The sequence below is a fragment of the Otolemur garnettii genome, unplaced genomic scaffold (assembly GCF_000181295.1).
Source record: "Otolemur garnettii isolate 467f Iridium unplaced genomic scaffold, OtoGar3 scaffold00157, whole genome shotgun sequence".
Classification (NCBI taxonomy): domain Eukaryota; kingdom Metazoa; phylum Chordata; class Mammalia; order Primates; family Galagidae; genus Otolemur; species Otolemur garnettii.
In genome coordinates, this window is record NW_003852552.1 from 2,223,293 (window position 1) to 2,229,761 (window position 6,469).

The following is a 6,469-nucleotide window of genomic DNA, read 5'->3' on the forward strand; positions in this document are numbered from 1 at the left end:
TTCGTCACCTTCAGGGATTCCTATAAGATGAATATTAGTTTTCTTTGAATTATCCCAGAGCTCTTTGAGAGAGTGATCCGTTTTTGTTCTCCATTTCTCTTCATCCTTGCATGCTTGGGCACTTTCAGAAGCTTTGTCTTCAATGTCAGAGATCCTTTCTTCTGCCTGCTCCATTCTGTTACCGAGGGATCCTACCGTATTTTTCAGGTTGAGGGCTACAACCTCTTGCCTCAGTGTTTCAAAATCTTTGGTCATTTTATCTTTGAAGTCGTTGAATTCTTGAGACATCTTTTGAATAATTTCTTGAGACATCTTTTGAATAATTTCTTGAAATTCTAATTCCCTGCTTTCTTCCATTCTGTTAATCTTATTTGCTATCCAAATTCTGAACTCAATTTCTGACATCTCAGTTCTTTAACTCAGTATCATCTTTCACTTACCAGGAACAGACCATCACCACATATGTAATACCATGAAAATAGAATTCTATCATTGTGCTTACCTTAAAGAGCTGCATGTAATAAAGTTATTCTCAAGCTCTATTTTTTAAAGGCAAGGAAGAAAAAAATAGTGAAACTAAATCCTCTACATTTCTATTGATTTCAGTATGTAGGTCTTATTATTGTTTCTTTATCTGTCAAGAAATGGGAACATGTAGCTTTAAAATATGTTAAAACTTTGATCTAGTTTTCTTTTCTTCTCCAGTAAATTTTCTAAGTATCTTAAAAGGTGGAAAGATAAGAAAAAACTTTTCTTTTGATGTCTAGACATTGTTTGGTTAGAATCATAGCAAACATGTTTTGTTTTTGAAGTAGTATGGAATCTTATGTCAATGCTGTGAGAAAGTATAGAATGTTAATGGGAAAATGTTAAATAGAGTCTTCAGACACCAGTACTTTGAATTTGCAGTAAGTTTTAGTTAAACACATTTTGAGTGTTAAGTGATAAATTATAAACACCAAGCTTATCTGTGATTTGTAACATGTTCAACCATGGAATAAATATACTTACAAAACAAAATGGTTTAATTCTGTGTAATTTCTCTGTATGTTTTAATTATATATTTTTTTCTGTGTAGGACAAAATACTAGAGCAAACTACTTGAGAATTCATAAAGTGTTTACTTCAATATGTTATTTATTTTCAAAGTTGAAAGGATGTTGCATTTCCTACTTGGTAATACTTAGTCCTTGCTGCTTCTCTTGATGTGTAGAGGATTGGTTATCACAAAGGCTTGCTTTGGGGATTGGAGGACAGAAAGATGCTTAAATTTTTGCTGTTCAGCCACTCTGCTTCCCAGTGGCTCCAGAGAGGAAGTAATGATTGCTGTGATGGCCTGGTAGTTTCTTCTCTGTCTAAATAATTTAGATGGGACACTGCTCATCAGTCACTGCTTTGTGTCTAAGAGATTCAGTGATGAGAAGTCACTTATATATTCAAGGGAAGAGAACAGAGGTATGAATGCAGATAATTATTTAAGCCCAATCCTCCATGTGCTGAAAATCAAAGGGACTGCACAAAATTAAGATATAGTTTTTCCTCTTTTCATAGGAAAGCAGAATATGAGGTAATTTATTAAAATAAACTATAAAAAGGGCTCAAATAATTCAAGGTGGTCATTAGACTTTTTTGTAGGGAAATTCTTTATCTGTTTTAGAACGTCAAGGTTATCTTTCATCTGGAGGATTTTGTAATTTTGCATTGATCAAGAGACTGTTACTTATTTTCAAAACCAGTGTATGCAAATTATGATTAAATTCTTGAGTGTTTAATCTTTTGAATATCATTTAAAAAATAGCAATGATGGTACACTGAGATGGTAATTAACGCATTCTGAATAATTTATTTTATAGCTTGAAACTGTGTAAAGCCAAATTGATGCTGCCTAAATTTTCAAGCAGATTCTAGTTATCAGTAAGTTCAAGTCATGTGCATAGTGGTATATAGAAAGTGAGAAATCTCATTGCAAAAGTCATGCATTTAATGACTCTTAGTTTATAGTGTACATGCAAAAAATTCCCAGCTTGTTATCTTAAAAGAATTATAATGTCCAAATAGTGTTTTTCTAATAAATATCTTTTAATTTTTTTTAGCCTTCCTGAAAAAAGAGCAGCTAAATCTATGTTAACTACAGATGACTTTTATATTTTAAAAGTTTATAGCAATTATAACTAATCTTTTTAAGCTGCTGGATGAGTATAATCAACTTCTGATTAGAGATTTTTGAATAATGGAGGCTATCAGACATCACAGGATTTGCCAGGATCAAATGGTGTGTCATTTATAGACTGTGTTAAATTCTCATTTCAAGGAGGAACCCCTTGATCCATTGTTTGTTTATTATTTATTTATTTTATCCTTTTAGATTTTGTTTAACTATTAGCAATTACTATCTACCAGTCAATCTTCTGAGCAATAATTACAATATTCCTAGGAAGCAAGTATTATTATTATCTCCATTTTATTATGGAGTGTGGTATAGGAGAAATAGTATTGTATAGGTTTAGCATCTAACAGATTTGGGTTGAATCCTGAATCCACCATCTACTGACAATGTGACCATGGGCACTTATTGTGAACTTATATCTCTGAACCTCAATTCCCTTTAAACAAAATAAGGGAAGATATTATGTTCTTTATAGGGTTATTCTGGACATTAAATAAGAATATAAGAAAGCACTTACCCTGTTTCTGACATATAATAAATTCTTAATACAGTTTAATTTCCTTCCCATTCCCTTTAGATTTGTGTTAGTCAGGACTCTCAGTTACAAGTGATGGAAACCCATATCAAACAGACTTCAACCAAAAGGAATATGTTAGTTCATTTAGCTGGGAAATTCAGGGGATCTACCAATGCCAGTGGAATGTCTGTCTGTCTCCTGGCACTGCTTTCTAGTGTTTGGCTTATTTTCAGGCAAACTATTAATCTAATCCTTTTAAAACCTTAATTGGCTTTTGGCCAATTTGCATCTGGTTGGCTTCATGGGCTGGTCACCAAAGACACATATCTTTTTGAGTCATGGTCCTTAAATCTGTACCTCAGAGTTTCTGTCTTTAAGCAACAAATCTAAGAGTTTTGGCCATTGGCTCAACCCTTAGTTAAATGGCATCAACCTTGTTATTTCTTTGGGACTATACAAGTAATAGTAGGTTAGAATATGTTGCCCACCACATAATCTGTATGAGCTGTTCTTTAAAATGCAGGTAATTGTGTCCTTTGTCACACAAGGAATGCACAAGGTAAGGAGGGAAATCAGTACCAGTCTTACCTCCTGTTCTATATCCTAGTCCCTGAAGTTCCTTCACAGTAAGTTTAGCTTGGAGTAGAGAATACAGCACTGCCAATCTGGGAAGATTCATGATTATCTGACTGTCATTTTGTACTGCTGGTCATATGCAGAAAATGTCTCCCTATTGCTTTCAGATATGCCGGCTTGGACCATAGCTTTTATTTTCCATATAGGTACTTACTCCAGGTCAAACACAGTAGCCAATGAAATCCAATATCCTGAAGTATTTATATCAAGTTGCTAAACTTCAGTTGGTGTAAAGTCTGAATCCTAGGATACAACAGGGACAGCTTAATAAGCTACCACAAAATACAGCTTGCCAATTTTTCAGCTGGAAGCAAGAGAATCTTTAGAGTCCCATATTCCAATCAAAATCAACTCTTCCACTTTTGAGATATATTACTTTTCAGTACCACTCTTCTGTATATCAATATCAATTTTGTGAGTGGTCTTTGGATTGCATGAAACAGAAAATCACTTCAAACTTGTTTGTATTTACTGACTCAGATAATGAAGACATTCTGGCATGGCTGAATCTAAAGGTTCAAATCTTTTAAGAGCATAATTAGAATACAGAATGTTAGAGTTAACTATCAGGTGCTGTGCTAGAGCAGAAGTGATAAGGATAGGAAGCAAAATAAAATTTCTCCTTTTCTTAAAAAGTTCATGGTATAGCAAGAATATATACATAGACACAGAGTTTATATAGCCTGCAAAACCTTAAGGAAGAAGAATATAAGAAGTGGTCTTTGAAAAGGAAGATAAATGGAGAAAGAAGCAGAGCTTTTCTGGAAATATAGGCATTTGAAAAGAGAGATAGAATTATATACAGTTCATATATAATTCAATTTTACAGGCTTATGTGATCAGTGTATTTTAGTTTGCAGAGAGATACAGATATACACACATTTGAAGCAAAGTATCATTTAGTGAATTCTTAAAACACTAAAATCCTGAGTCCTTAATTCATTGAGTCATTCGGTAGATTGATTGCCTATGTTGTGCTGGGTGCTGTGTGCTTTGAAGCCTCACGGAGTCTTTGAAATAAACCTTTTCACAGAAGTTGGTAGTTTTTATAATAAATAGGACTTTAAAAATACAGCTTTTAATACACTAATATGAGATGCCTCCTAAGCTGAAATGCTAAATTTTGTTTTGATGATTTTTTGCTGCAATCTTCCCAACTTTCATTTAAACATATTTCCTTTAATCATAAAGATGATGTCAAAATTCATTTAGAAATGTCTTTAGAATTCTCATTAGCAACATGAAGAAAATTTTCATTGACTTGATTGAAGGAAGAAATGAGCACTTCCATATTTATTGTTGAAAGGAAAGATAAAAGCCTGCTCTTCAAACTGATGAAGGGTGACTACTGAGTTTTACTGATCTTTCTTTTCTTTCCCTTAAAAGGGTTGCTTCCTTTTTCTTCACTTTGCTTTCTTTTGCCAAAGAGTAACAATAACTTATTCTGTGGTTGCGAACCAAACAGCCAGGCCCTGACCTGAGCGTGGAGGGAGAGGAGCTTGCCATGTAATGTCTAGCTGTTACTTACAGCTTGGCTTTTTGCTTGCATTTCTTTGTGGCAGACAAATAAATGATACAGTCTTGAGAAAGCTTTCAGAATGTCCCAAAGGGCTGCCTTAGAAAAAGTCAAATCTTTGTTGAATTCAAGAAAGAAAGCAATTTCTGTCTGAGCAAAAGATGGAGAGGGTAGAACAGTGTGTTGACCAGTATGAGGATTTTAAGGGTATCTGGGGAAAATCAGTATCCCTAGGGTACAATCTAAGTTTTATTTGATGGATGATATCTATTGGTGCAGCTCTATCTTTTGTAAAGAAGCAAGACAACTTATTATTGACTTATGAATCTGAAGAAAAAAGGCAGGGAAAATATAAAGCAGCAGTGTGCTTTCTGTTTGTCAAGTCTATATGGATTTGATGTTGAAACAAAGATAACATTTGTCTTGGGAATCACTTTGAATAATTTAGAAATAATATTAAATGATTAACACCTCATATGCTCTGTCATTCTTGTTGCTACCTGTTCTCATATAATATAACATTATTGTACATTGTGTTTCATCCCAAAGGATCCAAAAGTGGTTTATAAGCACAGCACACTTTTAAATCAGTCCAGGTCTCCTGGTTGAACACTGTAGCTGGAATGGCAGAGTTATAACTTCTTTGGTAGACCTATGCATAATTTACTAACAGTATCTGCACAACAACAAAAAAATCAGTTTATATATCATTCTTAATAAAGAAAAAATAACTCCTTTAAGTTGAATGCATATCAAAATGAGAGAGAAAGGCTAAAACAGCAATGCTGAGCAAGAGCACAAAACTTGTATAAAACAAAAGGATAAAAACACACACACACACAAAAAACAAAAGGATAAAGGTCACCATTCTGCTCCTGTAAGAGATAGGTTTGCAAAGATCGTGTAAAGGAGACTTAGGCATATAGCAAATTACATAGTTTATATATCTGGATACGACAAAGAGTTAGAATGCATTGCATGTGTTCCAAAACTCTAGCTAGAGTGAAAGGGCCTGCGGAACTTACATTAGTCATTCTTCTGTTAAGTGAAACATATCAAACATAAAAAACCTGTACTACATACCCTGCCTGCTCATTTGCTGCTCCTCAAATTCAAACTATCTGTATTAATTTAGGTGCTACCATTCATTTTTCTCACTTTTGTAGACTGACAGATATTAAGGAAGAAAAAGAAAGCTGATGAAGCTTAACAAAATTGGCTTGTGTAACTTTCAGAGTGGCTCAAGGAGTAGGGCACCAGTCCCATATACTGGAGGTAGTGGGTTCAAACCCGGCCCTGGCCAAAAAAAAACTGCAAAAAAAATGTCATTTATAATTTAGAATTTATAATAATTTGGGCCTAGTATTACTCTTTAAAAAATATTCTTTGGGGGGGGCAGTGCCTGTGGCTCAGTGAGTAGGACACTGGCCCCATATACCGAGGGTGGCAGGTTCAAACCCAGTCCCTGTCAAACTGCAACAACAAAAAAATAGCCAGGTGTTGTGGCAGGCACATGTAGTCCCAGCTACTTGAGACGCTGAGGCAAGAGAATCACCTAAGCCCAAGAGCTAGAAGTTGCTGTGAGCTGTGATGCCACAGCACTCTACCAAAGGCAACAAAGTGAGACTCTGTC